The 16,299-nt window shown below is 45.9% G+C and overlaps 1 pseudogene across 1 annotated transcript in view; it reads left to right on the forward strand.

The window, feature by feature from the left end:
• The window catches only part of LOC308292807 (ankyrin repeat and IBR domain-containing protein 1-like), a 43,767-nt pseudogene extending 28,852 nt beyond the window's left edge, over nt 1-14,915 (forward strand). The window contains exons 9-14 of the transcript in view: nt 241-483; nt 2,240-2,380; nt 2,567-2,604; nt 11,192-11,243; nt 14,110-14,242; nt 14,790-14,915. The product of the transcript in view is annotated as an ankyrin repeat and IBR domain-containing protein 1-like (transcript). The remainder of the gene's footprint in view (nt 1-240; nt 484-2,239; nt 2,381-2,566; nt 2,605-11,191; nt 11,244-14,109; nt 14,243-14,789) is intronic.
• Nucleotides 14,916-16,299: the final 1,384 nt, after the last annotated feature.

Here is a 16,299-nt window from a genome sequence, read left to right on the forward strand (position 1 = left end):
GGCGTCAGAACTCTGTCTCTATTCATTCCCTCTAAGCATAAACGTTTTAGATAAGTTATATACCAAATAGAATTACAGGGAATGAATTAAGACCCCCAAAGGGGATCTAGAAACAGCGGGGGATGTGGTGGGTAAAATGTCATAATCGTGATAGCCCTAGTCGGTATAGCCCTACTCCATTGGTGAGCAGCGCCCTCTTGTATGCCAGCTTGCGATGGTAATGAAGCACACAGTCCACAGAGGCTGCAAACGCATCTTAAATCTGCACTTACTACATTACCGTTGGTAGTTACAACAGAGCAGTGGATGAATCATGATGACTGTGTGGTTTCACCAGGAGAGGGCATCCCTCCGGACACGCGCTTCATCGAGGACGGTGTGTGTGAGCTGCTGAAGACGCGGCGCGTGCTGAAGTGCTCCTACCCGTACGGCTTCTTCCTGCAGCAGGGAAGCACGCAGAAGGAGATCTTTGAGCTCATGCAGGTACGGTACATGAAGGAGATCTTTGAGCTCATGCAGGTACGCTACATGAAGGAGATCTTTGAGCTCATGCAGGTACGCTACATGAAGGAGATCTTTGAGCTCATGCAGGTACGCTACATGAAGGAGATCTTTGAGCTCATGCAGGTACGGTACGCTACAGTAACAGTACATGCACACCCGTCTGTCTTGGGTTATACTCTACTGCAGGGGTCTTCAACGTTTTCAGGCCAAGGAGATGAAGCAGGGACCCCCACAAGCAGTTCATAGATTCCATATTTGTTTCATTGTTTGACAGCACAATCATCAGTGTATTTTGGATTCATGTCAATGTGTGTTTTCAAATATTTAACCACTTGAACCGTCAATACTTGATAAACTTGACCTTTCACTCTGTAGTCTGCTCTTTTTCACCTCTACACCACAGAAAGCTCTTTGCCCAAAATAGCAGATCTACAAGCTTACAACGCCTCGCAGCGCGAGGCGTTGTGAGCTTGTAGAGCTTGTATTAAATAAGCATATTAATATCACCGCTGTCTATCCGTTGATCACTCCTCGGTTGCCAGGAGTTGCTAGGGGATGAAATAACCCGGAAACAAAACATTGCTTCCCCATCCGGTCCCATTCTTGTTCTGCAGAAGAAGAGCGCTTTCCTCCTGTTCTAGGTTTCGTCCGCATGCATTGAAGTGGAGCCTGAGCGGAGCTACAACAACACGGAAGCAAAGGCGCTGTGACGCTCACATACAGTACTAGTATAGAAAGCTCCTCAACGATAGGGTCTTTCTGTGTGGAGTTTGCTTGTTCTCCCCGTGTCCCCTGGGTAGGTACCCTCACAAAAACATGCAGTCATCCTGGTCTCATGGTGCCTCCCCCTAGCCAGCCTGGGCGCCTGACGGAGGGGAAAGGAACCGGTTGGAATAACGTGTTCATTCCACACGCTACGTCCAAACAGGGGAAATCCCCCTTGTCAGGTGAAAAAAGAGGAACTTGGACTCCTCATGCATGGAAGGAAGCATGAGGTCAGTCTGTTGTCTCCCCAGGCACGCCAGAGGGAGAGCAGAGCCCAGGATTACATAGGCAATTAGCACTGGGTGAAAGAAAATGGGTTGCTAAATCGAGGGATACAAATGTAGGAAAAAAAAAAGAAAAGAAGAAGAAAGCTCCTCAACGTATCGGAGCACACGCACAGCAGTGTGCACGCACGGGCGCGATGGCCTTAGAAAAACACGGTAAAAAACACTGAAAACGCTGTCACAGAAGTGTACAGATCCTTCTCGATTTTTTTTTATTGTGTAAAAGTACATTTTCTTGAAACTTTCATATATTTCTTGAAACTTTCATATGTCCTATATACATTGGACATTCATTGAATTATTCCACACCTTTTTTTGTTAAAACTTTGAATTGTTATGGCATAGAGCTCATGAATATCAAAAGTCCATATTTCAAAATATTACAATATTACACGAGACCACTCAAAACAAGGATTTATAATAGAGAAATGTCAACCTTCTGAAGTCAGAGTTGCTTTAAGTCCAGTGGGAAGTTTCCTCAGTCAGTTATGATTTAGGGTGCCAGGGCATCTGCAATGCTTTTTCACACAATATACATTTTTTTTTTAGAAGGATCTGTATACTTATTAGAAGATAAGGGAGATCTCCGTCTAAGACACTAAAGTGTTACGTGCAGTGGCTGTGGTTCTCAACTGTTTGGGCTCAGGTCAGGTTTGGCTTTAACCCCTTGTTGTGTCCTGGTCCAGACGGATCTGGAGATGGTGGTGGAGGACCTGGCCCAGAAGGTCAACCGGCCGTACCTGCGGACGCCGCGCCACAAGATCATCAGCGCCGCCCGCCTGGTGCAGCAGAAGAGACAGGAGTTCCTGGCCTCGGTGGCCCGCGGTGTGGCCCCCAACAACTCCCCTGAGGCCCCCCGTAGGAAGTATGTACTCATTACACTCACATTACATACACTACATACTGTACATACCCGCGGTGTGGCCCCCAACGACTCCCCTGAGGCCCCCCGCAGGAAGTATGTACTCATTACACTCACATTACATACACTACATACTGTACATACCCGCGGTGTGGCCCCCAACGACTCCCCCGAGGCCCCCCGCAGGAAGTATGTACACATTACACTCACCTTACATACACTACATACTGTACATACTAGTGTTGCGCGGGCCGGCGTTTTTTACGGACCGCGGGCCTCCGCAATTTTAATTATCTGACCCAGTCCAGCCCGCCACGCAACAACGCATCAATTTTCACAGCCCAACCCAGCCCGCAGCCCGCCGTCATTAAATACACGTTAAATATGTCTTTGAATGTGGCTTTTTAAGGCAGCCAATTTCAACTGTACAAAAACATGCATGCTTATTTTAATTGATAACACTCCTGTATGTGTATGACTATACAGTACACACGGAGCACAACTAGTAACTACTGTATCACAGAGAGATGCAGATCGAGTCACAAGCCTAGTCACTGGCGCACTGCGCCGAGACAACACACTTTGACCAAAGCAACAGCTGTATGCCTCTCAACATAATTATTCTCTACAATCTATGCTCTCACCGCAGCACGACAGACAGCAACGAACCAACAGAAGGTAATTAACCAGCTCCTTACCTAATCGGCTGCGGAGGTACAAAGTTGATCAAACTTTCAAAGGGTGTACGTTGTTTAAGTCAAAGGAGCATTGTTTTCATATCATAAAATGAACTTTAGTTTAGTCAAAAGCTTGTACAATCCACACTAGTCGTCCACACGTGAGTTCTGTTTACAAGATCGGCTGCGGAAAGTAGCCAACAACTAGCAAGCAGAGCGCACTTCCTCAAAGCGGTGGATTTCAAAATAAGATAGGCTACTCCTGTAATATGATTAGGCAAATGGTTTTATTTTCAAGTCTACTTACAGGAAGTAATGGACTTAATTAGAATTACATGACACGGACCAGTTTGGCTGACGAGCATAGGGAAGGACACTTGGTGGTGCGCATTATAGACCGAGACCGCCTCAACCCGCCCCGCCGATAAAGTGTACATTTCTTGGCCCAACCCAACCCGGCCTGCGGGCTGACCGCGGGGTCAGCCCGCAGGCCGGGTAGACCGCGCATCACTAGTACATACCCACGGTGTGGCCCCCAACGACTCCCCTGAGGCCCCCCGCAGGAAGTATGTACACATTACACTCACATCACATACACTACATACTGTACATACCCGCGGTGTGGCCCCCCGCAGGAAGTATGTACACACTACACTCACATTACATACACTACTTACTGTACATACCCGCGGTGTGGCCCCCAACGACTCCCCCGAGGCCCCCCGTAGGAAGTATGTACTCATTACACTCACATTACATACACTACTTACTGTACATACCCGCGGTGTGGCCCCCCGCAGGAAGTATGTACACACTACACTCACACTACACACACTACATACTGTACATACCCGCGGTGTGGTCCCCAACGACTCCCCCGAGGCCCCCCGCAGGAAGTATGCACACATTACACTCACACTACACACACTATACACACACTACACACACACTTAGGGATGGGACAATATGAACATTTCATATCACTATTATTGTGACCAAAGAAATCGCGGTTTACAGATATTACATCCATTATCCTGGGGCAGAACATATCCCAAAACATAGCAGATCTACAAGTTCACAAAACGTGAGCTTGTAGATCAGCTATTTCTTGGCAAAGAGATTTGGTAGAGAGTGAAAAAAAAAGGACTGTATCAAGTAGTATGTTATTTCCTGATTCCATGTTTGTGAGCTTGTACTGTACATCCGCTATTTTTGCTGAATGCTTGACTGGATGATTTTTTGCTGCACAGCACCCGTATTTGTCAGTAAAGGCAACGTTGTGTCAGCTTTAGGTTTAGAATTAACTCCTCTTTTTTTTTTCTTTTTTTTTTTTTTTCTTTCTACTTACATTTTCATCCCACGATTTTGTAAGCGATTGTTCACCCGGTGTCATTTATCTAATGTAATCCTGGGCGCTACACTCCCTCTGCCAACCTGGGGAGAGCAACGGACTGACCTCATGCTTCCTTCTATGCATGAGGAGTCCAAGTTGCTTCTTTTTACCTGTTAGGGGATTTCCCCGGTTTGGACAAGGTAAATAGGAGGTAGGGATATCACGTGACAACGGTGATGCTCCATGTCAGGCCATGAAGCTCACCATGGGTGCCTGAACTCTCACCGGAAGTGCGCTGAATTACGGGACACTGATGGAGCCGGCTGGATCAGCTCATGAACAAACCTGGAAGAAACACTATTTATGTGTTCAGGAATATAAAAGAAACCATATCACAGGTATTTTTACAATCACTTGCTTTTCGATGTGCACAGTACATAATTAAATAATAATAATAACTGTAAATAATATTCATTTCGGTCTCCGCAGTATCACGATATTTGATTCCCAGACAGGAAACGGTGGATAGTCTCACGATACTTGGCACGTTTAGAAACATACTTTTTGCTCTTTAGATACTGCTATAAAATGACACAGTGCACACATCGAAAATCAACACAGCAGAAAAAATGTGTGACATGCCTTCTTTTATTTTCCTGAGCTGAATACTCATAAAGGTCTTCTTTTATTTTCCTGAGCTGAATACTCATAAAGGTCTTTTATTGTCCTGAGCTGAGTACTCATAAAGGTCTTTTATTGTCCTGAGCTGAATACTCATAAAGGTATTTTATTGTCCTGAGCTGAATACTCATAAAGGTCTTTTATTGTCCTGAGCTGAATACTCATAAAGGTCTTTTATTGTCCTGAGCTGAATACTCATAAAGGTCTTTTATTGTCCTGAGCTGAATACTCATAAAGGTCTTTTATTGTCCTGAGCTGAATACTCATAAAGGTCTTTTATTGTCCTGAGCTGAATACTCATAAAGGTCTTTTATTGTCCTGAGCTGAAGACTCATAAAGGTCTTTTATTGTCCTGAGCTGAGTACTCATAAAGGTCTTTTATTGTCCTGAGCTGAATACTCATAAAGGTATTTTATTGTCCTGAGCTGAATACTCATAAAGGTCTTCTTTTATTTTCCTGAGCTGAATACTCATAAAGGTCTTTTATTGTCCTGAGCTGAGTACTCATAAAGGTCTTTTATTGTCCTGAGCTGAATACTCATAAAGGTATTTTATTGTCCTGAGCTGAATACTCATAAAGGTCTTTTATTGTCCTGAGCTGAATACTCATAAAGGTCTTTTATTGTCCTGAGCTGAAGACTCATAAAGGTCTTTTATTGTCCTGAGCTGAGTACTCATAAAGGTCTTTTATTGTCCTGAGCTGAATACTCATAAAGGTCTTTTATTGTCCTGAGCTGAATACTCATAAAGGTCTTTTATTGTCCTGAGCTGAATACTCATAAAGGTCTTTTATTGTCCTGAGCTGAAGACTCATAAAGGTCTTTTATTGTCCTGAGCTGAGTACTCATAAAGGTCTTTTATTGTCCTGAGCTGAATACTCATAAAGGTATTTTATTGTCCTGAGCTGAATACTCATAAAGGTCTTCTTTTATTTTCCTGAGCTGAATACTCATAAAGGTCTTTTATTGTCCTGAGCTGAGTACTCATAAAGGTCTTTTATTGTCCTGAGCTGAATACTCATAAAGGTATTTTATTGTCCTGAGCTGAATACTCATAAAGGTCTTTTATTGTCCTGAGCTGAATACTCATAAAGGTCTTTTATTGTCCTGAGCTGAATACTCATAAAGGTCTTTTATTGTCCTGAGCTGAATACTCATAAAGGTCTTTTATTGTCCTGAGCTGAATACTCATAAAGGTCTTTTATTGTCCTGAGCTGAATACTCATAAAGGTCTTTTATTGTCCTGAGCTGAATACTCATAAAGGTCTTTTATTGTCCTGAGCTGAATACTCATAAAGGTCTTTTATTGTCCTGAGCTGAATACTCATAAAGGTCTTTTATTGTCCTGAGCTGAAGACTCATAAAGGTCTTTTATTGTCCTGAGCTGAATACTCATAAAGGTCTTTTATTGTCCTGAGCTGAATACTCATAAAGGTCTTTTATTGTCCTGAGCTGAATACTCATAAAGGTCTTTTATTGTCCTGAGCTGAATACTCATAAAGGTCTTTTATTGTCCTGAGCTGAATACTCATAAAGGTCTTTTATTGTCCTGAGCTGAATACTCATAAAGGTCTTTTATTGTCCTGAGCTGAATACTCATAAAGGTCTTTTATTGTCCTGAGCTGAATACTCATAAAGGTCTTTTATTGTCCTGAGCTGAAGACTCATAAAGGTCTTTTATTGTCCTGAGCTGAAGACTCATAAAGGTCTTTTATTGTCCTGAGCTGAATACTCATAAAGGTCTTTTATTGTCCTGAGCTGAATACTCATAAAGGTCTTTTATTGTCCTGAGCTGAATACTCATAAAGGTCTTTTATTGTCCTGAGCTGAAGACTCATAAAGGTCTTTTATTGTCCTGAGCTGAATACTCATAAAGGTCTTTTATTGTCCTGAGCTGAATACTCATAAAGGTCTTTTATTGTCCTGAGCTGAATACTCATAAAGGTCTTTTATTGTCCTGAGCTGAATACTCATAAAGGTCTTTTATTGTCCTGAGCTGAATACTCATAAAGGTCTTTTATTGTCCTGAGCTGAATACTCATAAAGGTCTTTTATTGTCCTGAGCTGAATACTCATAAAGGTCTTTTATTGTCCTGAGCTGAATACTCATAAAGGTCTTTTATTGTCCTGAGCTGAAGACTCATAAAGGTCTTTTATTGTCCTGAGCTGAAGACTCATAAAGGTCTTTTATTGTCCTGAGCTGAATACTCATAAAGGTCTTTTATTGTCCTGAGCTGAATACTCATAAAGGTCTTTTATTGTCCTGAGCTGAATACTCATAAAGGTCTTTTATTGTCCTGAGCTGAAGACTCATAAAGGTCTTTTATTGTCCTGAGCTGAATACTCATAAAGGTCTTTTATTGTCCTGAGCTGAATACTCATAAAGGTCTTTTATTGTCCTGAGCTGAATACTCATAAAGGTCTTTTATTGTCCTGAGCTGAATACTCATAAAGGTCTTTTATTGTCCTGAGCTGAATACTCATAAAGGTCTTTTATTGTCCTGAGCTGAATACTCATAAAGGTCTTTTATTGTCCTGAGCTGAATACTCATAAAGGTCTTTTATTGTCCTGAGCTGAATACTCATAAAGGTCTTTTATTGTCCTGAGCTGAATACTCATAAAGGTCTTTTATTGTCCTGAGCTGAATACTCATAAAGGTCTTTTATTGTCCTGAGCTGAATACTCATAAAGGTCTTTTATTGTCCTGAGCTGAATACTCATAAAGGTCTTTTATTGTCCTGAGCTGAATACTCATAAAGGTCTTTTATTGTCCTGAGCTGAAGACTCATAAAGGTCTTTTATTGTCCTGAGCTGAAGACTCATAAAGGTCTTTTATTGTCCTGAGCTGAATACTCATAAAGGTCTTTTATTGTCCTGAGCTGAATACTCATAAAGGTCTTTTATTGTCCTGAGCTGAATACTCATAAAGGTCTTTTATTGTCCTGAGCTGAATACTCATAAAGGTCTTTTATTGTCCTGAGCTGAATACTCATAAAGGTCTTTTATTGTCCTGAGCTGAATACTCATAAAGGTCTTTTATTGTCCTGAGCTGAATACTCATAAAGGTCTTTTATTGTCCTGAGCTGAATACTCATAAAGGTCTTTTATTGTCCTGAGCTGAAGACTCATAAAGGTCTTTTATTGTCCTGAGCTGAAGACTCATAAAGGTCTTTTATTGTCCTGAGCTGAATACTCATAAAGGTCTTTTATTGTCCTGAGCTGAATACTCATAAAGGTCTTTTATTGTCCTGAGCTGAATACTCATAAAGGTCTTTTATTGTCCTGAGCTGAAGACTCATAAAGGTCTTTTATTGTCCTGAGCTGAATACTCATAAAGGTCTTTTATTGTCCTGAGCTGAATACTCATAAAGGTCTTTTATTGTCCTGAGCTGAATACTCATAAAGGTCTTTTATTGTCCTGAGCTGAATACTCATAAAGGTCTTTTATTGTCCTGAGCTGAATACTCATAAAGGTCTTTTATTGTCCTGAGCTGAATACTCATAAAGGTCTTTTATTGTCCTGAGCTGAATACTCATAAAGGTCTTTTATTGTCCTGAGCTGAATACTCATAAAGGTCTTTTATTGTCCTGAGCTGAAGACTCATAAAGGTCTTTTATTGTCCTGAGCTGAAGACTCATAAAGGTCTTTTATTGTCCTGAGCTGAATACTCATAAAGGTCTTTTATTGTCCTGAGCTGAATACTCATAAAGGTCTTTTATTGTCCTGAGCTGAATACTCATAAAGGTCTTTTATTGTCCTGAGCTGAAGACTCATAAAGGTCTTTTATTGTCCTGAGCTGAAGACTCATAAAGGTCTTTTATTGTCCTGAGCTGAATACTCATAAAGGTCTTTTATTGTCCTGAGCTGAATACTCATAAAGGTCTTTTATTGTCCTGAGCTGAATACTCATAAAGGTCTTTTATTGTCCTGAGCTGAAGACTCATAAAGGTCTTTTATTGTCCTGAGCTGAATACTCATAAAGGTCTTTTATTGTCCTGAGCTGAATACTCATAAAGGTCTTTTATTGTCCTGAGCTGAATACTCATAAAGGTCTTTTATTGTCCTGAGCTGAATACTCATAAAGGTCTTTTATTGTCCTGAGCTGAATACTCATAAAGGTCTTTTATTGTCCTGAGCTGAATACTCATAAAGGTCTTTTATTGTCCTGAGCTGAATACTCATAAAGGTCTTTTATTGTCCTGAGCTGAATACTCATAAAGGTCTTTTATTGTCCTGAGCTGAATACTCATAAAGGTCTCCATTGTTCAGAAATAGTGTTTATTCATGAGCTGCTCCCACTGACTCCAGTGCAGTCTACTGAACTTCCGGCTGCAGTTTGGCACCCATGATGGACCAATCTGCACCCATGGTGGACCAATCTGCACCCATGGTGGACCAATCTGCACCCATGGTGGACCAATCTGCACCCATGGTGGACCAATCTGCACCCATGGTGCGACCAATCTGCACCCATGGTGCGACCAATCTGCACCCATGGTGGACCAATCTGCACCCATGGTGGACCAATCTGCACCCATGGTGGACCAATCTGCACCCATGGTGGACCAATCTGCACCCATGGTGACCAATCTGCACCCATGGTGACCAATCTGCACCCATGGTGGACCAATCTGCACCCATGGTGACCAATCTGCACCCATGGTGACCAATCTGCACCCATGGTGGACCAATCTGCACCCATGGTGGACCAATCTGCACCCATGGTGGACCAATCTGCACCCATGGTGCGACCAATCTGCAATCTGCACCCATGGTGCGACCAATCTGCACCCATGGTGCGACCAATCTGCACCCATGGTGGACCAATCTGCACCCATGGTGCGACCAATCTGCACCCATGGTGCGACCAATCTGCACCCATGGTGGACCAATCTGCACCCATGGTGCGACCAATCTGCACCCATGGTGCGACCAATCTGCACCCATGGTGGACCAATCTGCACCCATGGTGCGACCAATCTGCACCCATGGTGCGACCAATCTGCACCCATGGTGCGACCAATCTGCACCCATGGTGGACCAATCTGCACCCATGGTGGACCAATCTGCACCCATGGTGCGACCAATCTGCACCCATGGTGCGACCAATCTGCACCCATGGTGCGACCAATCTGCACCCATGGTGGACCAATCTGCACCCATGGTGCGACCAATCTGCACCCATGGTGCGACCAATCTGCACCCATGGTGCGACCAATCTGCACCCATGGTGCGACCAATCTGCACCCATGGTGCGACCAATCTGCACCCATGGTGCGACCAATCTGCTGGTTGGAATTGTGAGATAGCGAAAGGGGCGTGGGTGTCTTTACCTCCCTATTTACCTTGGCTTTGGACGTAGCGTGTGGAAGGAACACGTTATTCCAACCAGTTCCTTTCCCCTGCATCAGGCACCCCGGCTGGCCAGGAGATGGCAAGACATTTAACTACTCAATCAACTACAGAAAATCACTCTGAGACTTTAGTATTCAACTCTGCAGAGCAACAATTCCTTCCCACTTAAACTGACATCATATATTTTTAGTAGTAGTGTTGTCAAAAATATTGATTTATCGATTTTGAATATAGTATCGATTTTCAATATGACTTTTCCATAGTATCGATAATATTGATACTCAGTTTTTACTTCTCTCGCCGGTTTACACCAACGTTACTTGGGTATCCTTCCTACTTTGGCTTATTCCTAGTTATTTTAAAGGCCTATTTGTACTTAGAATGTGAAAACATCAAAGGCAGGCCTTTAAAAAGTGCACTACCATCTACCTCAAGAAGTTCTGTATTTTTCTTTAAATAAAAATAAACATTTTTGCACTAAAATCGCTGTGGTTGCGTGGTATCGAAAATGGTATTGAGTATTGACATTTTTCAAAATATGGTATCGAAGTTAGAAATCCAGTATCATGACAAGCCTAACTGGAGGTGGTCGTGTTCAAGCGACTCCAGAAGGAGCTACAGTAGCATAGTGAGGTAAAACAAGGTGATAACAGTCAAATATTTCAGCTGAACCACATCTGTCTGTGTGTAGCTCTGTAAGTACATATTGTTGTTTCTGTTTGTCTGTAGTTTCCCTGGAGGATCATGGGATTGGGAGTACCTGGGCTTCGCCTCTCCTGAGGTAAGACTCGTGCACACATACGCACATGCATACACTAACAGCTACAGACTCCCCTCCCTTCATGCTAAGCTGGCCTACGCTGTTCCCTAAACGTCCAGCAGGTGTCGTGCATGAATGACGTGCGTCACCCCCTGTCCCTGCTGACTGCATGTGGTTTAACCAGCAGCCCTGTGGCTCTGATATATTCAGACTAAACTCACTTGGAAAGGAATGTTATTTATTATTCTTGGGTGTAGAAAAGTGTCAGGGGTGATGTGTGATAGGAAAGTATCAGTAAGAATGAGAGGGAAGGTGTACAAGACGGTGGTGAGACCAGCTATTTTGTACGGTTTAGACTAGAGGCTCACTGAGGAAAAGACAGGAAGCAGAGCTGGAGGTAGCAGCGACTAAGGTGCCGACTACACGGAGCTGGATATTTCTGAAGCTAGACATTTTTTTGTGCTGTTGGGGCTCGCAGCCACACAAAGCTGGATATTTCGGCCGTGAAACTGGATATTTTTTAAACCGGATAAATAAGTGAAGACATAGTGGAGTGGAGTGGAGTGGAGGTGGAGGTCTGGGGAATCAGATTATTTTAGACCTAGATATCTTTGTCGTGTGGATCTAGATAGTTTTCTATGTGGATATCTGAAAAAACAGGATATATGAAATATCCAGCTCCGTGTAGCCGGCACCTAAAAGGTTGAGGTTCTCTCTGGGAGTAACAAGGATGAATAGGATCAGGAACGAGGTGCATTAGATCGAGGGACAGTGCATGACAGATGTTTTGGAGATAAAGCCAGAGAGGCCAAACTGGTTTGGGCATGTACAGAGGAGGGTCAGTGAGTCCGAAGTTAGCCTGTTAGTTCCAACCTCAGCATCCTTATAAGGATGCTGCATGAGGCTGCCCTCTGCTGCCAGTATGGCCAAAGTACATATATGTAACAAGAAAAAAATACAAATAAAATGAATAGTTATTTTTCTATAACGTTGCAAAGGTAAGCTGCTTTTTGCTGGCACCAGACCCAATAAATAAATAATAACATCTGACAGTAAAACATCCACTCATTCCCTCTGAGTGGCTGAGCTGCAGCCATTAGCTGTTGGTGTGGCTAACAGCATTAGCTTCTAGTCTAGAGACACAAACGGGAACGGAGCGCTGGTGAGCGCTGCTGCGTTAGTGAACTCTTTCTGAAGTACATTATTTCAATAGACGCAGCGCCGCCGCTACTATGACGCGCATGACGCAGTGAGTGTCAGGCATCACGTTGCCAAAAGGCACCAAAAAATGAGAGAGAAAAGAAAAAAGAAGAGCCAAGCCGATCCATTGATCTGGGAGCGGGGCCGCAGCACAGTTGCGACGCACTCTGAGTCTGCACTCACTCACAGACAGACACTCACCCAGTGGAGATCAAACGGTCATAGACTGATCTGATCTGATACATTGCAAGTAAGAATCAAACAGCCAAACAACAGCCAGTTGCGAGTCAGGCACCAAAAGGTCTTGTGGCGGCCCTGAATAGACGTTAATGATCCTCTCTGAGTCTGCCGACGAGTAGAGGAGAGGAGAGACACTCGCTGCTGACTGTGTTTGTACGAGTCGAGAGAATGGACAGCGGGGGCTGAGCTCGCGCTGTGTGTGTGTGTGTGTGTGTGTGTGTGTGTGTGTGTGTGTGTGTGTGTGTGTGTGTGTGTGTGTGTGTGTGTGTGTGTGTGTGTGTGTGTGTGTGTGTGTGTGTGTGTGTGTGTTGGAGCTAGGCAGAGATAGAGCACATGGCTCTGGTATGTTTATTTTGAAGCTGTTGTAAATAATCAGAATCAATGTGTACTGTAACCTAATTGTCTCAGAGAGATGGATGGATGGGGGACAGAAGAGTGGGCACCTTGATGTAAAATTGGCTATTTTCCCCAAAATGTTAAAATAATTAATCATATTTCTATAATTGCTACAAAACCAGAATCCAATACTATTGGGCACAAGGGATAAAAGTACGTTCTATACTTAAGATCATTTTCCAAATATTTTATTGTTTTAACATTTTGGACAAAATATTCAGTTTTACATTGAGGTGCCCAGACTGCCCACTCGTCCTTAGCTTAGTGCCCACTCTTCTTGTGTCTGCACTATTATATATCCACAAGTTTCCAAAGTCCCAGCCGAGTGTGATCTACAAGCTCACAACAGTTGCATCTGCGACGCGACGTGAGCTTGTATGTCAGCTGTTCTCCAGATGTGTCCCACACATAAAAAAACCACTTTGTCGTCGTTAAAGTTGCTAAATTATATTTTATTAATTGGACCATCAACTTAAGAGGGAAATGACGTGGTTGTGATGAGTGCATCTCTCCATTCCGACATGTCTCCATTCCGACACTAACCCTATCTCTTACCCTAATCCTAACCTTAACCTCTATGGAAGTGTTGCCACTCCGACAATAATAAGTCAATGTCGGAGTGGCGATATGTTGGAATGGAGAGCGCCCCCCCGGTTGTTGTGATGATGATGTCATCATAATGTATGTCACTACTACTACTGGCCTCAAATATTTGCTTCTGGGGGCTCCCTGGAACAAGATAATTTGAGATGGGGGTCTGTGGCCAAATACATGCATGTAATGTTGGGGTCTTTGACATGAAAAAGTTTGAGAACCGCTGATTTAGAAGGACGTAGAAGGCATTTATAGAATCGGGTCAAATATTCAAAGACTTGCACAAATGTTCACAATCTAAAAAAAAAAAGAAAAAATGCCGATATACACGAGTGCCACGCTGCAAGCTTGTATATCTGCCATTTTTCAATAGCTAAAGCAGAAAATAATGGGTTAACGCGGTTAACACAGTTAAGGCTGAGCCTCATTGTGTTGTGTTATTGCTGTGTGATTGCAGACGGCCCAGAGAGGAGCGAGGGCCGGCGGCGAGCGGCGCTGTCCTCCCTGGACGAGGACGACCCCAACATCCTGCTGGCCATCCAGCTGTCTCTGCAGGAGTCCCGCCGGGACCGCCAGGCGGACGGAGACAGGTACGCAACCAGGGGAAGCTTATGCTGTATGACCTACAGTAGGGCCCATTGATTCACTCTGAAATAAGGAGCCGAGTTTATTCCGGTTCGGGAGGGCTCCCCGAACAGGCATTTTATCACGCAGCCACTGTTCTGTGGAATGCCCTCTTCCCTCCAGCCCTGAAGTGTCTAAATTCCCTTGAAAGATTTGAGAACAAGGTTAATACCTTAATACTAACTGGTCTTAGTTATATCCTTACCCCGGATGGCATAATTTGCACTGATCTTTCTACTTGGGTACTCTCGTCCAATATGTATATTAGTATATAATATACAGTATAGTAGGGGTATAGTATAGTATACGTTTATGTATATTAAGGATCAAATCTCTCGGATCAAATCTCTCTTTATGTTCATTGGTTGTTTGCATTGCATATTGTGTATTTGTTTTATGTCCAAAGTGGGCCACAATGGAATCAAGCTTCGTCCACTTAGGCGATTTCAGGAATTGACGTCATTGTTGCAATGTATTTTATATCTGTCAATAAAGTATTCTATCTATCTATAGAGACAGAGCCACAGACGGAAAGCCACAGACGGAAGGCCGGAGACAGAGAGAGCGGCGGACCTGGGCGACCCCTCCTCGCGCTCCCCCGCCGCGTCGGGGGCTAGGCGCCCCTCCCCCTCCTCCTTCCTGGAGCCCCCCCGCCCCCCGGCCAGGACAGACTCCTCCCCGCAGCCCCCCGTGCCTCCCCCTCCTCCCCCCGTCCCCTGCCACCGCCTCCCCCTGCCTCCCCCGCCTCCCCCCTGCCTCACCGCCGAGCTGCTGAAGCTGGGCGACAGCCTGATGAGGCTGGGCGACATCACCACCCCGTACCAGCTCGACGCCAACATGCCCGTGCCGTACCACCTCGATGCCAACATCACCCCCCCTTACCACTTGGACGCCAACATCGGTGTGCCGTACCACCTGGACTCGCGTGCCTTCGGCGGGCAGCGAGACGCGGAGGACTGTGGCCCGCACCGCGCCTTCGACCACGGCGTTCCCTGCGACGCGGAGCCGGGCTACGGCCCGGATCCCGTCCACCGGGCCGCCGCCGGCCGGAGCTCGGACCCCGGCTACGACGGCCCCGAGCGGAGTCACGGCCACTGCCGCGCCGACGCTCACTCCGCCAAAGCGGAACGTGCTGACGTCGGCGGCGACGCCTACACGCTCGCAAGCGCCCCCGAAATCCACCCAAATCCCAGCCTGGAGAATCCGCGAGAATCCGTGGGCCGCCCGGCGGTGACCGCCCGCGAACCCGACGGCTGCTCTGGCGCCACCGCCAAGCTGGAAGAAGAGGGAGCCGGCGGCTCCGGCTCGTACGCCCCGCGACACACGCCTCCTCCAGCTCCTCCTTGCGCCACCGGCGCCTCCCCGCTCCACCTCACCCCTCGCCCCCCTCCCACCCAGCTGTGCCTCCCGTCCCGGGAGCGGGAGCTGGAGGGGGACGAGGAGGAGGAGGAGGACGAGGTGCCGCTGTCTCCGGTCATCCCGCCGGGCGGCGCCTTCACGCCCAGCGACCCCCAGAGCCTGGAGCCTCTGGACCCCGAGGCCTCGGCACAGCTGCTGGACAACATCATGGCCTGGTTCAGCCAGAACATCACGGCCCAGAACAGCCCCCAGAGCCTGGCCCTCATCCCCCCCTCGTCCCACCAGAACAGCCCCCAGAGCCTGGCCCTCATCCCCCCCTCGTCCCACCAGAACAGCCCCCAGAGCCTGGCCCTCATCCCCCCCTCGTCCCACCAGAACAGCCCCCAGAGCCTGGCTCTCATCCCCCCCTCGTCCCACCAGAACAGCCCCCAGAGCCTGGCCCTCATCCCCCCCTCGTCCCACCAGAACAGCCCCCAGAGCCTGGCCCTCATCCCCCCCTCGTCCCACCAGAACAGCCCCCAGAGCCTGGCCCTCATCCCCCCCTCGTCCCACCAGAACAGCCCCCAGAGCCTGGCCCTCATCCCCCAGAGCAACCACCACCGGGAGTCCCCCGACGAGTGCTGGGACCAGGGGGGCCAGGGCTGCGACTCCTCCGCTACGGCCC

The sequence above is a fragment of the Nannobrachium achirus genome (genome assembly GCF_963921795.1).
Source record: "Nannobrachium achirus genome assembly, chromosome: 10".
Taxonomy (NCBI): Eukaryota; Metazoa; Chordata; class Actinopteri; order Myctophiformes; family Myctophidae; genus Nannobrachium; species Nannobrachium achirus.